The sequence below is a fragment of the Triturus cristatus genome, chromosome 6, assembly GCF_964204655.1.
Source record: "Triturus cristatus chromosome 6, aTriCri1.1, whole genome shotgun sequence".
Taxonomy (NCBI): domain Eukaryota; kingdom Metazoa; phylum Chordata; class Amphibia; order Caudata; family Salamandridae; genus Triturus; species Triturus cristatus.
Window position 1 is genome coordinate 820,847,904 of NC_140589.1, and position 16,709 is coordinate 820,864,612.

General features: G+C 43.7%; 1 protein-coding gene across 5 annotated transcripts in view; it reads right to left on the reverse strand.

Moving 5' to 3' along the window:
• RMDN2 (regulator of microtubule dynamics 2) overlaps positions 1-16,709 on the reverse strand; it is a 570,121-nt gene that overhangs the window by 159,370 nt on the left and 394,042 nt on the right. The window contains exon 8 of one of the 5 annotated variants that reach the window (XR_014963030.1): positions 7,767-7,891. The exons of the other annotated variants lie outside the window; for them this stretch is intronic. The gene's annotated coding sequence lies outside the window, so the exon portion shown is untranslated. The remainder of the gene's footprint in view (positions 1-7,766; positions 7,892-16,709) is intronic. 5 annotated transcript variants of the gene reach the window in all.

The window sequence follows — 16,709 nt, forward strand, 5'->3', positions numbered from 1 at the left end:
TTAGACCCCAGGGACCCTCAGGATTAAAGGGGATTTAATCCCCCAACTTAAAAAGCGCAACAGGGCGCGTTTGCACACTTGTCACATCAGGCCCCGCACCCTCTCTGCACCACTGTGCAAACGCGCCCTGTGGCACATTTTAAGTTTGGGGATTAATTCCCCTTCAATCCTGAGGGTCCCTGGGAGCCAACTAGCCCTCCAGGTGCCTCCAGTAAGTGCCACAGGGCTGTGATGCAGAGAGGTGGTCCGAAGCCATGGCCCTTTTTACACCTCTCTGCAACGCAGCTCTGTGGAGCTTACTGGAGATACCTGGTTGGCTAGTTGGATCCCAGGGACCTTCAGGATTTAAGGGGACTTAATCCCCAACTTAAAATGAGGCACGTGGCGCATTTGCACAGTGGTGAAGGCAGGGGGCGGGGCTTGATGTGACAAGTGTTCAGACGCACTCCTGAGCACTACTGATACAGTCCAGCCATGTCCTTATCTAGTCACTACTAGTCACATGTACTCATGCAATGACCCAGGCACTAACACATGCACTGCTACAATCCCCTGAGCATTACTGATGCAGTCCAGCCATCTCCTTGTCACTACCCATGCACTCCTCCAATCACCCCGCCAGTTCCATGTCCTTATCTAATCACTCTGCCAAAACCCAAGCACTTATAAATTGCACAATGCACTTTACTTGCAGTACTCTAATCATCCAGTCACTACCCACGTATCATGCAATGACCCAGACACTAACTCATGGCAAATACAGAGGAGGTCATGCTAATCACAGGGGTACCCCAACGCATAGCGTTCCCTAGTGTATGTAGGTGTTTTCACTGTATTATAAGTGTCTTTGTATTATAAGTGTCTTTTAGCATAGCACTGGCTCGAGGCCTGGTTAGTCAGAGTCAGTTACCACCAGTACCCGTCAGCAAAACGCTGGGGACACAGGAGGACTTTCTGGACTTTTGTTGCCTCTTTCTGCATTTGTCTTACTTCTTTCTGCGCTTTTCTTCCTCTTTCTTCACATGTCCTACCTTTTTAGGCATAGTTAGAAATTAGCATTTAAAAAAACCTTTGAAATTCACTGAAAAAAACACAGGTTTCAGGGACGTTATAGTTAGTTGGACATTTCACTCGTACAAAACCAGAGAAATTTGGCCGTTATAGTTAGTAGAGCTAACTATTACTCGCGCCCCCGCAATGTACTGCTGATGACGTCACATATTACATCACTCATGACATGGTCAGTGACATCACTGATGACATCTCAAATGACATCATTGATGACATCACAGATGACATCATCCATGTGACAATCTGATGCACCTCCCTCCACCCTAATATGATCTTTGATACACCCACTATAAAATACACACTACCATTTTCGAAACCATAGACATACCAATACCAGTTACTACATACACACTCACTGAATCTTAGGTCTACACACACATCCACTCATTCACCCATACAGTAAGTCATACATGCAGTCACTCATCAATACAACACTATCATAGGCACTCATGCACCTATACATACACTGAGATACCGCCACTCATCCATAGACTTACTCACACACCTACTCAGTCATGCAAAGAATCAATAACACCCATTTACTCACCTATAGTTATACATAGACCACCTCACTTATTTATACAAATGCTAACACATACTTACTCTCTTATACAATCACGGATACAAGCACACACTCATCCATACAGCCACTCTCACAATTACTCACTCCCACATATATTAATTTATATACTGCAACACTAACATATACTGCCTTTCTCATATGTAGTTACTCACACATATACCCCTGAGACATCCATTCACTCACCAACACACCCATACACACACTCACTTACCCATACAGCACTTCACAGATGCACTGTTGCACCCATACCCCCAGTGAATCAGCCACTCACACATTTATGCACAGAGTCACCCACCCCCCACCCACTCACACAGACACTCAGGCACCCATACAGATACTCAGACAACCAATCAATAACCCATATAGACAGTCATGTAGTTACTCACCAACCCATGCAGCTGCTTATACACCAACTGACAGACTGATACACACATTTAAACACTTTACTCACTAACCCATGCATTCAGTGAGATATGCTTAATCAGTCACTTATATAATTAGTCACGCACCTACTAAATCATCCATTCAGACACTAATATACCCACTGATTCTTCAATACACCTCGGTATATATATATATATATATATATATATATATATATATATATATATACACACATACATATAAACATATTTAAACTTTAAAGAACACACACATTCACTGGATGATGTCATCAATGATGTCACTGACCATGTCATGAGTGATGTAATATGTGACGTCATCAGCAGTACATTGCGGGGCGCGAGTTATAGTTAGCTCTACTAACTAGAACGGCCGAATTTCTCTGGTTTTTGTACGAGTGAAATGTCCAACTAACTACAAACGTCCCTGAAACCTGTGGTTTTTTCAGTGAATTTCCAAGGTTTTTTAAATGCTAATTTCTAACTATAACGTCCCTGAAACCTATGGTTTTTTCAGTGAATTTCAAAGGTTTTTTTAAATGATACTTTCTAACTATAACGTGCCTGAAACCTATGGTTTTTTCAGTGACTATATATATATATATTACATTACCTACTGGCGGTAACCAGTAGGTAATTATAGTTAGGACTTCGTTTCCACAGGAAGAGTGTTGTTTGTTTTGTTAATAACTTTGGCGTAGTTGGACTACTACTACGCTTACTCCAGCAGTGGTCTTGAAAGTTTTGTGGTAATCCGTGAAGCATGGGCTAAGAAAAAGGGGGGTCCCAAAACGCGTTTTCCCCATGTTAACTCCCACAGGAACTTTAGACACAGCTACAGCCCTAACTGCTGAACAGAATAACACCAAATTTAGCAGAAAGGTAAATATTGGTCAAGGGAAGTGCCTTTTTCTGATTTGGTGTAAATCCGTTCAGTAGTTGCGGAGTTATTAAAAGAAATTCAAATTTGTATATATAGGGACGAAAAGGCTCCGTGAACCCTCTCGATCTCGTGCTGAGATCGGATTGGCTGCCATCTTGGGACTTTGCTTGAGCCAAGTTCCACAAACATAAAAAAAGAATTAGTGGGCATGGTACCCTGACCCCCTAGGCCTCTTGGAGGCAATGGCAAAAAATCTTTTTTTTATTTTTTTGTCAGGAGTCGCACTGGATCCGTGGCTCTTGCCAAAAATGCAGTCTCCTGCACTTCTGAAATCTTCAGCTCTCGGGTGGACCAGATCAAAGGGAATTAACACATATACATTTGTGAGGGGTGCCGGTGCAGCATTCCCCACGCGCCGGGGCCCACCAACTCCAGGGCCCGCTCCTGCTATGTCACGGAGTGCCCACCCCTGGGACATAGCTGTTTGCTGTGGCTTAGCGGGAGCTTTAACCGCTCCCACCAAGTCACAGCAAACACTCCGCTTTCAGGAAGTGAGGGCTGTGAAAATGTTCTCATTTGCTGGAAGCGGAGCATTTGTCTGTTTCTCTGCCCGCTGTCAAGTGAGCAGGGAAACAGATAAATTGCTGCTAAACATGCAGCTCCCTGTGTCTGAAAGCAATGCCGGGTCCCGCAGGGGGCAGGGAGCTGACAGGGACCGAGGGGGACATCAGGCTCCCTCTGTGGTTCCAATACAGACTAGGTGCCCTGGGGGCACACAGGAAACCATGGCAGGGCCCGGCAGATGGGGTCCCTGCAGCGGTAATGTGCCAGAGGACGGGGGCTGCGCAGCCCTTCTATCCATTTCCAAATGGCTGGGCCCCGAGGGATGGAGTCTCCGGGGCCAAAATCAGCCCAGGGAGGGGGCTACGTGGCCCCCTCTCCCCTATTGCATATATAATTTTTTTTAAAAGGCCGGGCCCTGGGTGATGGGGTCTCAACAGCCAAAATTGGCTTGGGGAAGGGGTCCACACGACCCCATACCTATTAACTTTTTTTTTTAAAGGCCAGGCCTTGGTGGGTGGGGTCCCTGGGGCTGAAATTGCCCCCTCCCCTAATGAAAATTAGATTTAATAAAAAGGACAGGCCCCTTGGGATGGGGTCCCGGGCTAAAATCAGCCCAAGGAGGGAGGCCCCATCCCCTAATAAAAAGTGAGTGGGTGTATGAATGTCTGTATGAGTGAGTCACCAGGTGTGTAAGTGGCTGTATGGGTGGGTGAGTGGCTGTTTGAGTGAGTGTTTGGTTAAGTGAGTTGGTATGTGAGTGGTTGTATTGGAGAGCGAGTGTCTGTGAAACCTGTGTGGATGAGTGACTGGTTGTATGAGTAGCTGTATGGGGAGGGAATGGTTGTGTGAGTGGTGTGTGAGTGGCTCTATGTATGAGTGAGTGGTTGTGCGAGTACTTGAATGGGTATGTGAGTAATAGTGTGGGTGTGAGTGGGCGTACAAGGTTGTATGGGGTGTGAGTGGTTTTCTGGATGATGTCATCAGTGATGCCATCAGCGATGTCACTGACCATGTCATGATGTAATATGTGAGGTCATAAACTGTGCATTGCGGGGGAGTAAGTTATAGTTAACTATAACTCTACAACAATCCACTGTACACTATTCCACTGTATGCCACTCCATTGTACGCCAATACACTCTACACTATTCCACTACACTCTACCCCACTCCAGTCTAAGTCAGTCCACTATTCCACTACACGCCACTCCATTCTACGACAATGCACTATACGGTATTACACTGCACATCACTCTATTCTATGCCACTCCACTCTATTTCACGGTATGCCACTTCAGTGCGCACCACTCCACTCTATGCCTCTCCACTCTATGCTATTCCACTGCACACCAGTACACTGTACCTCACTCCACTCTACAACACTCCATTGTACACCACTTCATTCTCTACCATTTCACTCTATGCTATTACACTATGTCACCCCACTCTACTACTACCCCACTCCAATCTATCCCACTCTACTCTATGCTACAACACTGTATGCCACTTCACTCTAGGACAATCCACTGTAAGCTATTACACTATACATCACCCCACTGTAGGCCAATCCACTCTACCCTATTCCACTGGAAGACACTCCCTTCTACTGTACGCTACTCCAGTGTATGTCACTACTCTGCACGCCACGAACACTCAATATTATTCTAGTCTACGCCACTCTACGCTACTCCACTGTACAATATTTCACTGTATGCCACTACAGTCTACCCTACTACACTCTACCCCGCTCCACTCTACAACACTCCACTGTATGGTATTCCACCTTACAACACTCCACTCTATGCCACTCCACTCCACTCCACTCCTCTCAAATCTACACTTTTCCACTGTATGCCACTTCAGTGTACGCCACTCCACTTTAAGTTAATCCTCTGTATGCCACTCCACTCTATTCCACTGTAAGCCAATGCAGTTTAACACACTCCACTGTACGCCACTGCACTGTACACCACTACACTGTAAGCCAATCCACTCTACACTGTTCCACTGCACACAACTCCACCGTATTCCAGTCAACTCTAGAACACTCAATTCTACACCACTCCATTCTATGCCACTCCACTGTACACCCCTCCACTCTACACTATTCCACTGTACACAAATTCACTGTAACACACTGCACTGTACACCAATGCAATGTACACCACTACACTTTACACTAATCCACTCTACACTATTACACTGTATGCAACTTCACTGTATGGGACTCCATGCTATGCTATTCCACTTATGCCTCTTCACTGTACTCCACTCCAATATACGGTATTCCACTCTACATCACTTCACTGCACGCACTGTATGCCACTCTACTATACGCCACACCACTTTATACCACTACACTCTCCACCACTACACTCCATGTCACTTCAGTCTAAACCACTGCATAAGATGCTAGTCCCTCTATATGCTACTCCCCTCTATCCTATTCCACTGTATGCTATTCCACTGTATGGCACTACACTCTACGACACTTCACTATACGCTAGTTCACTCAATGCCATTCCACGACACTCCACACTATGCTATTATACTGTATGCCATTACACTTCACCGCACTACACTGTACACCGCTCCAATCTATGCCAGTGCACTCTACGCTACTACACTGTAAACTATTCCACTCTACCATACTACACTCTAAGCCATTCCACTCTTGACACTCCACTGTACGCTATTCTATTGTACGCCACTTCACTCTACAACACTCCACTCTATGCTATTACACTCTACGCCACTCAATATACACCACTCCACTGTACCGCACTGCACTGGAACACACTCCACTCTATGCCACTGTACCACATTCCACTCCACAAAACTATACTCTATCACAACAAACGATATAACACTCTCCTCTACTGTACCACACTCCACATAACACTAAAATGTTATTCATTTCAATTACTTAATTCGAATAAAAACACATCCATTAAAGATCAAATCAAATTTCAGTATACAAAATGCACAATTGCATCATAATAGCAGATGTAAATTCAAATACATTAAAATATTGTTCATAAAGTGCACATCGTATTGTGGGCACGCACAGCAGTTTTCAGAAAAGCCCCTACTCGGGAGACCAATTCATCATCTTCCAGGAGAAGGATAGATCTGTATGCAACTTCAAGTTGGACAGGTGAATTATTATTTTTTAAATGGTATTAAAAACCATTCAACTAAAACAAACTTAAAATACACAAACATTAAAAAATTTCAGTTATTGTTATACCGTAAATTTACAATTTAGTTTCAGCTTTACATTTATATTTATATAAATGTATTTAATCTTTAGCTACAAACAAAATATAAAATACACAAAAATCTCACTTTCTAAACTTATACCTTCAATTTATAATTTACGCAATACCTTCAAATTATTATAACTCGTGCACCTCCATACACAGTGTATTCAACACGGTAGCCACACCACATTGACTATAACTGCCGCCTTCCCCATGTACTGCTTTTACCCTTTTATATTCTTTAACCCTTTCCGTGCTTGTGACGGAGCGGTTCCGTCATGTGCGACGGTCGCGCTGTGCGCATGACGGAACCGCTCCGTCACGGCCCCGCCCGCGCACGGAACCTTCAGCGTGGCGCGGAAATCCGCGCCGCGCTGAAGGGGTTAAACTATACCATCTAAAATAATATTATTTATAATAAGAGTTATGACATCGCAATTCATATATTTTGTGATAACACTGTGCATGGTAGAGTGGCGAGTTATAGTTAATGCAGTGTGGCTACTGAGTTGAATACACTGTGTATGGAGGTGCGCTAGTTATAATAATTTGAAGCTGTGGCGTACATTATAAATTAACGGTAAAAGTATAAGCTTAGAAATTGAAATGTTTGTGTACTTTACTTTCTGTTTGTAGCTAAAGAATAGATAATGTTATATGAATGCTAAGGTGGTGCATACATTATACATTTAAGGTATAACTGAAGAATTTCTGTTTCTCCATTTAAAGTATACTAAAGTAAGTTGGTATAAAAAAAATAAAAATTTTCCAACTATAACCTTTGCTTAATTCATCAAAAATATATATATAGATGTGTATGCCTTCATTGAAAGCCTCCACCTTCAAGTCTTGTTGCGGCTGCACTGTCTTTCTGCTATGACCTGTGACCCAACACCTACCTTCCCACCCCCAATCACCACTACCGTTATGCAGAGATTTCCTGGAGCGGATGCTCCGAGGGTCAGCGCTAAATGATAATGATCCTACTGACTTCAGCCTCACCTGCTGATGAAGTTTCTCCTTTGAAATTACTTTGGTGTTGGCCCGGCCCTTTATTTCGAGAGGGGTTTTTAGGCCTACGGTAGTTGTTGAACTTGACTGTGCCTGGCTCCAACATGGCCTCTCTGCTAAACCGTAGATGCACAAATGGGAAAAACAAGACTCGAATTACCATCCACAATAGCATAGTATTCACTGGAGAGGACAGAGTATATGTACAGACCTCAAGCGCAGAGACAAATGCAAAATGCCATTTTATTTCAAGTTCACTAAGACACATTGCCTGCTATGTCTCTGTTCATATACAGGTAGAAGTTAGCATTGCCATTTTTCTCTGTGTAGTATTTTATTGCGTGTGTAGAAAAGAATACATTTTCCTTAAGATAAAGTACTGGCGGATCAATTATTTATGTATACTTAGGCCCCACCTTCAAATTACTATAAGTTGCGCACCTCCGTACACTGTCTTGTCACCTCATTCGCCACACTACATTAACTATTACTTGTTCCTTCACCATGCACTAGTTATACTCTTGCATATTACATAAATTAAAGCATCTGAAATCAGAGGATTGATAACACTTACGACATCTGAAATCACATAATTTGTCGGAATACAGTGCATGGAAGAATGGTGAGTTATAGTTAATGGAGTTTGACGAGTGAGGTGACAAGACAGTGTGGAGGTGCGCCACTTATAGTAATTCAAAAGTGGTGCGCAGGTATAAATGTAAGTAATTTAAAAGTGGTGCGTAATTATAAATATAAGTTAGGACTATGACTTCTAGTAATTTTAAAGTGGTGAGTAAATCATAAATTTAAGTTATAATTATAACTTTGGAGTTTCTAATGTTTGTGTAGTTTAAGTTGGGTTTGTGTACAAAGAAGAAATAACGTTTTCCTAACTGTAACTTATCCTTAACCTTTGTTTTCTCATAGAATTTCAATTGTTTTTAATGTATTATTTTTTTAATGGTCCAGTTTACTGTTGTCGAGTGGAGTGTCATTAAGTGGACTGCGATCAAGACAGTGAAGGATATTGTTGTAAAGTGCAATTTTGTCTAGTATAGTGTCGTAGAGTAGGGAGAGTGGTGTGTAGTAGATTGTACTAAGGTACACTGGAGTGGCGTAGACTGGAGTGGCATAGAGCGGGGTGGCCTACAGTGGCGTGGCATAGAGTGAAGTGGGATAGAGTAGAGTGACGTTCTGTGGAGTGGCGTATTAAGGAATAGCACGTAGTAGAGTATACATACAGTGCACACGGCATACAGTGGAAAGGTGTAGAGTGAAGTGGTATGGATTGGGATAGCATACAGTGCTGCCGTGGAGTTGCATAGAGTAGAGTGCTTAGGCGTATAGTGTAGTGGTGTGCAGTGTAGTGAAATAGTGTTGTAGAGTGTAGTGGCATACATTGGACTAACTATACTGGAATGGCAAACAGTGGGGTGTGGTAGAGTGAAGTGACATACAGTGGACTAGCGTAGAGTGGAGTGGAGTTGTGTACAATGGAGTGTTTTAGAGTAGTGTGAGGTACAGTATAGTATAGTGTCGTAAAGTTGAATAGCGTAGAGTGGACTCTTGTAGAGTGGAGTGGCGTACAGCGAGAGGCATGCAGGAGAATAGTGTACACAGGAGTAGGGTAAACTCAAGTGGCGTAGAGTGTAGTTGTGTAGAGTAGAAAAGCGTAGAGTGCAGTGGTGTACAGTGGAGTAGCATAGAGTGGAGTGCCGTACAGTGAAGTAGCATACAGTGGAGTAGTTTTGAGTGGAATAACGGTGATTTTAGTAGCATTAGGTCTAGTGACGTACAGTGGAGTGGCATGTAATGAAGTGGTTACACAGTGGAATATCCTAGAATTTAGAACCATAGAGTGTAGTGACGAAAAGTGGAGTGACGTTTAATTGAGTGGTGTAGAATGTAGAGTTGTACAGTGTAATAGCATATAGTAGATTGTGGTAGAGTAGAGTGGCGTGTACTTTTGTTCAGTAGAGTGGAGTGGCACACAGTGGAATAACTTAGAATGCAGTGGTGTACCATGAAGTGGTGCAGAGTGGAATGGAATAGAGTGGAGTAACGTAGAGTGTAGTGTTGTACAGCGGAGATGCGTAAAGTGGAGGGGCATAGACTGGAGTGTGATAGAATACAGTGGCGTACACTATAATAGCACAGAGTAGAATAGACTACAGTGGAGTGGTATACAGTGGATCAGCGTATGGTGTAGTGGCGAATAGTGACTGAAGTGGAGTGCCGAACAGTGGAGTGGCATAAAGTGGAATAGCGGAGTGGAGTGGCATAAAGTGAAGTGTTAGAGTGAAGTGTCATAGAGTGGGGTGGCGTACAGTGGAGTGTGTTAATTGAATCAGGCGTAGTGTGAAACTGTGAACGAACGTAAATGTTATGTGGCAGGAATATATATCATGATGTGTAAATGTTAAATGTTGGTAGTACATGTAAATAGTGCAAGTAGTGATAACCTTATAAGTTGTAAAAAATATATATTGTGTCCCGGTATACCACAGTAAGTTTGCAGTATGCCACGGTACATGAGGCTGAGAAGTGGTTATGTGATTGGCTAATGGCTGTGTTTACCAAATTAAAAGGCAGCCATGTAGTTTTTATCACATTTGTGCTGTCTTCTGCGCTCTGCGTTTCGAGAGGTCCTTGGTTAGGGTCTTACATATATGTAAGTATTAGGTTTTATTGTTGTTCAATACCTATTACCACTTGAAGTAGTAATAGGTAGATATTTTTATTTGTAAATTTCTATATATTTTTATAGCAGTCTAGGGTGCACTGCCCTTATTTTTTTATTTTTTTTTAAGAACTGCGGTAATTTGTAGGTATTAACGTGCTACTCCATATACTTTTTTGTGCATATTTAAATATGTAAAAAATAAACTTTAGTACACTAGATTTGTAAAATATGTTGTATTACAGTGTATTTCTAATTATTTAACACTTTTGTTTTTGGTACTGCAGAACTCCAGAGGTAGCACCGAGGTACTCCTCATTTTATTTTTTAAATATATAGAAACTTATAAATATGATTTCCTACCTATTACCACTTTAGTAAAGTGGTAACAGATAGGGGAAAAATACCAAACCTAATACTTACCTAGATCTGAAGGCGTAACGCAGACCACAGGCAAACTGTACACAACATGGCTTCCTTTAACTTTTCTAAAAGCAGTCATTAGCCAATCACCTAATGACTTGTCACCGATATGTACAGCTGTCCTGCCGCGAAATACTGTGAAAGTTTGCGAAAATACCTCAACAACATATATCACTAAATTAAAATGCTTTATAACTTTAAAAAAAATACTTACTCTACTTACCTGTAGTACCTAAAAGAATCATCTGCGCACCATAATGTGTAATCCTGACAAATTTCATTTAAATCCGTTCAGCCATTTTCATGCTACGTGATATACAAACATCCATGTAAAATCATTGGATTCCAAGTGAGTTTTGGGACCCCGTTTTTTTCTTTGCAGGCCCTTTGACCAAACGCTGCAAAACTTTCAATCCTCCACCAATCTAATGGGTGCAATAGGTCTTAAAATGTTTGCGGATATTTGTCAAACAGGTGCAAAGTTACTAAGGGACAAAAATCGTAGTAATTCCTATCTATGGCTATGACTACAGAATGGCTACCGACACAGACACACACACACACATACGTTACAGAGACGTTATAGTTAGGCTCAGATTTCACTCATTCAAAACCATTTCACTTCAGCAGTTATAGTTACCTGAGCTAACAATAACTTACGCCCCCGCAATGCACTGCTGATGCCCTCACGTATTACATAACTCATGACAGGGTCAGTGACATCACTGATGACATCATCAAGTGAGCTTAAGGGCTTTCTAAGAGTTTATGAGTGTCAAACATAGATACTAACCTACTACAAAAGTTAGATTAGTAGACTAGTAGTACTACTAACGAGTGATCCTAAATCTAACATATGTGATCTGAGTGGTTGTGTGCCTGTCTGTATTAGTGTGTGAGTGGCTGCCTGTGTGGATGTGTGAGTACATACATGAGCGGATGTATAGATGAGTGAGTGAGTTTTTGCCTAGCTTTGTGGGTGTGTAAGTGGTTGTATAGGTGTGTGAGTAGGTGTCCGAGTGGTTGTATGGGTGAGGGTGTGTGAGTGTTTTTGTGGGTGTGGGAGTGGCTCTGTGGGTGTGTGAGTGGCTGTATGGGTGTATAAGTGGGTGTGGGAGTAGCTGCGGGAGTGAGTGGCTGTCTGAATGGCTGTATGGGTGTGTGAGTGTTGTATGGGTGTGTGAGTGGGTATGTGAGTGGCTGTATGAGTGTGTCAGTGTTTGTATGGGTGAGTGAGTGGCTGTACTAGGTGGCTATATGGGTGGGTGAGTGACTGACTGTTTAGGTGGGTGACTGGGTGTCTGAATGGCTGTATGAGTGGGTGACTGGGTGTGTAAGTGGGTGTATGGGTAAGTGAGTGGCTGTTTGAGTGGGTGCTTGGTTAAGTGAGTTGGTGTGAATTACTGTATTGGAGAGTGAGTGTGAATGGCTGTATGGGTCAGTGAGCAGATATGGGAGTGCTTGTATGGACGGGTGAATGAGTGTGTGAGTGCTTGCATCATTGAGTGGGTGGCTGTGTTGAGAGGCTGCATGAGTGAGAAGGGCTGTATAGACGAAGTCTGAGCGTGAGTAGCTGTATGGCTGAGTGCGTGGCTGTGTGGGTGTATAAGTGGCTGTATGGGTGAGTGAATGGTTGTGTGAGTGGCTGTATGAGTGAGTGGATGGGTGTGTGAGTGTCTCTATGGAGGAGTGAGTTGTTGTGTGAGAACTTGTATGGGTATGTGAGTGGTTGTGTGGGTGTATGAGAGGCTGTATAGTGGTGTGAGTACGTGAGTGTGTGGTTCCATGGATGATGATGTAATATGTGAGGTTATAAGCGGGGGACTAAGTTATAGTTAGCTCAGGTTACTATTACTGGTGAATTTCAATGGTTTTGTACGAGTTGAATGTGAGCTTAATTACAATGTACCTGTAAACGTTTTTTTCAGTGAAGTTCTTAGGTTTTTTTAATTCGATTTCCTAACTGTAACAACCCTGTAATCTTTGGGGTTTTTTGTCAGAAAATCTGTAAGGTTTTTATAGCGTTAAGTAAGATGCCCATTGCAATGCACAGTGGGGGGGGATTGAACGCATGGTCTGGCACTTTGCTTACCCCACCCAAACTTGCTGCTCCTGTCCCCCTCCTCCTTGCCATCCATGGTCGAAGTCCATGACCCTGCTCCCTCATTACAACTGTGTGTGGCCACTGTTCTGAGAGCCCTAAACAGTTAGCTTGCTGCTCCATCTACCTCCTCATCCTCCCTACCCTCTGTTGTCTGAGTTCATGCTCCAACCCCCTTCCTCCTGCCCTGCTGCCTCTGCCCTTCATTTAGCTTGATGTTACTGCTCACTCCTCCTGCCCACTGTTCCCCAATTCTATACCCCATCATTGCCTTCCTGCTTAGCCTCTGTGCTTAGCTTGTTGCCCCTACTCTCCTTCCCCCTGCCCTCCAATGTCTGTGTGCATGGCCCTGGTCCCTCCTTTCTGCCCACTATATTCCATGGACCCGTCACCCTCATATTTACTCTGAGAGTTCGGTATATCTGCCTCTGCCCCTCCCAACTGCCTAGCATGGTCAGATGGCGCCTCCACCCTGCCTGTCCAAGTGCCATGCCCCAACTCCTCCCTCCTGACCTCTATGGTCCATTTTGCTACCACTCCCTTCTGCCTACCGTGCTCTATTGTGCTGCAACTGCTCCTCCTGTCTGGCCTGCGTGGTCTATTGTAAAACCCCTTACCTGCCCTTGTTTCTCTGTGTGCAAACCCAACCCCTCCATTCTATTCTATATGGTCCTTTATGCATGCCCCTGCTGCCTCTCTATTGCCCGCCATGGCAGTTGTGCTGTCACTAACCCTCCCGCTTGCCATGGAGGGTCTTCTGTGCTGCCACAGCCCTTCTCACCTGCCCTGTGTGGTAAGCTTGCTGCCCCTGACCACCTCCCACATTCTTTCTGTGGTCTGTGTGTATTCCAATATAGCTTCACTGTTGCCCTCCATGGTGTTGTGCTTCCAGTGCCCAACCCGCTTGCCCTCCCTAGTCAGTTTGATGCTCCTGCCCCCTTGCCACCTGCCCTCTGTTTTCCATGTGCCGACCCCTATACGCTCCCTCCGGTCTAGTCTGGTCCGCCGCCGTACCCCAGCCTCCTCCCTTCTGCCCTTCATAGTTGGTTATGCTGCAACTGTCCCTCCTGTCTGTCCGGTATGGTTAGCTTGCTGCCCCTTGCCTCTTCCCTCTCTGCTCTCTATTATCCATTTGCATGGCCCTGTCCCCTCCCTATTGCTTTCCATGGTCGGTTGTGCTGCATTGCTGTCCTGCTTGCCCTGTGTGGTGTATTATGCTGCTGCATCCCCTGACGCCTGCCCTGTAAGGTCAGTTTTGTGCCCCTGCCCATCTCTCCACTGCCTGTTCTTAAACGAGTCCATGTCCCTACCCCATTCCTCCTGCCATCCTTGATCCAATGTACCTTACTTGCCAACGTTTGGAACTTGGTAAGATGGAAATTTTGAAAAAAACATCTGGGTAAGTAATGCTCTCCATTGACTTACATCGAAAGAGAGGCAATTTTAGGCAGGAGACAAATAAAATAGAGACCTTTCGGGCTTAAAAACATCAGGAGTCTCCGAACTGAATTAGGTCTGTTGGAATGTATGGTTGTACTGCCACTGCCTCTTCCTTCTGCTATCAATGGTCTTTTATATTGCCAGTCTCTCTTTCTTGTACTGCCTGTTTGGTTTGTTGCTCCTAGCCCCCTTTCCCCTGCCCTCTATGGTCCGTTGTGCTGCCACTGCCCCTTCCACCTGCACAGCGTCATCAACTTGTTGCCTCTGAAGACAATGAAGGAAATCTGAAAGCTGCGTATGCACCGCTGGAAGTGTTGTGGAAGCTTCATGGTTGCAAGGAGTGTTTTCTGCGCAGGTTGCAGAGCTTATAGAGCTGACACGAGCGTGCACCATTTCAGAACAGCTACAAGTTACAACTTACATTGATAGTCAGTATGGCTTTGGAGTCGTACATGAATTTGGGCAATTGTGGGCACAGCGTGGGTTTAAGACATCCTCTGGTTCACCCATTAGAAATGGGGAATGCATGAGGAACCTTTTGCAGTCCCGACAATTGCCTGCCCAAATTGCTGTTGTGAAATGTGTTGCTCACAAACAAGGTACCGACTGTGTTACAGTCAGCAACTATTATGCATATAAGATGGCGAGATATTATGCCCTGAATGCGCACACCTTTAATGAGGAGGTTTGAAAAACACATCCAACGTCACAGATTGTACTTTGATGTTGCAAGCATTAGACACATGGAAGGTTAGGAAGCTACAGGATGAAGTGAAGGAAGCAGAACAGCAGGGTTGGGTGCGAGCAGATTGCGCCAAGAGGGACGATGATGTATGGATTTACGTTGATGGCAGACCTGTATTGCCTGACAGCTTATTTTCACTAATGGCAAGGCACTACAATGGTCCTGCACATGTTGGGAGAGATGCAATGATGTGTTTGTTCCAACAGGTGTGGTACAATCCCAGATTTAGAGCAACTGAAGAGACACTATGTCATTGGTGCATAATATGTCAGCAACAAAACACAAGAAGAAGAACACTGGTTGTCATGAGTCACACAGTTAAATCAGCAGGTCCTTTCAGCCGGATGCTAATGGACTTCATAGAGATGCCCCTTTGCAATGGTTCAAGATATGTTTTGGTCATTGTATGCATTTTCTCAAAATGGGTTGACGCTTATCCTACTTGTAGAAATGATAGTCTCACTGTGCCAAAATTGTTATGAAGGGAGCTGATTCCATGATTCGGATTTCCACCTTCTCTGGAGTCAGACCGTGGAACTAATTTTAACAATGAGGTTAAAAAAAATTGTGGGCAGCACTACAGGCTGAGCACAAGCTTCAATGAAGTTACCAACTGGAGGCTTCCGGGTTGGTGGAACATTGAAATCCAGACTGGAGAAAGTGTGCACTTCTACATCTCTGAAGTGGCAAGGTGCACTGTCTTTGTGTTGATGAGTTTGAGAAGTACTCCAGATACGAGGACAGGATTACCACTTCAAAAAGTGGCCATGAGACGTGTGATGAAGCTGCCAGCTCTTCCCACTTACGCATTAAACAACTACAATGAAGACTTATTTTCGGAGTTTTCAAATAGCGACAAAGTACTTTTAAATAATTTGCTATCTTTATTTTTTTTATCCAGTGGATCACTTTATTATGTGTTACACTTAAGGGTGAGGATGTGGTGTTACGGCAGGAGCTGCAGACTTTGCAACTGGGGAACCAGGTATGAGTTTTGGCGTTAGCTCGACATCCTGTGATTCTGGGCAAATCAATTAATCTGTCCATGCCTAAAACCAAAAATGAATGTGTGCCTGTGTAACATAACAGATGTTTATGTAAAGCACTCCTATACTTTCGGGTGAAGTCTGTGCTATATACAACTGCAAAAGAACAAAATAATTAAGTGTTTTGCACACTTCCATCATTGGGCTATACTTAGGCTACATTTGGGTGATATTTGTGCTATATTTGGGCTCTTTTTTCTCTGGTGGCCACCTTGTGAGACTTATTTGTTATGAAGCTCCCTACTTTCATCATTTACTACAGTATCCCCAGTAGAAAATGCTTTCAGTTTTCTACTTAGATTCCATCGAGATGGCGTTCAGATGTGTAACACGTTTGGCATAAATTCAGAATATTCGCACTCTAGTTGCTCATTAGAACACTGTAGTAAAGCTGCTGATCAACAGGGAGTTAACTGGTAGTCTGTTGCTGGTGTTCAAAGTGCATGTTTCAGTCTGCATGCCAGAATGTTTTAATGAAATGAAAGGAGGAAGTTATTTG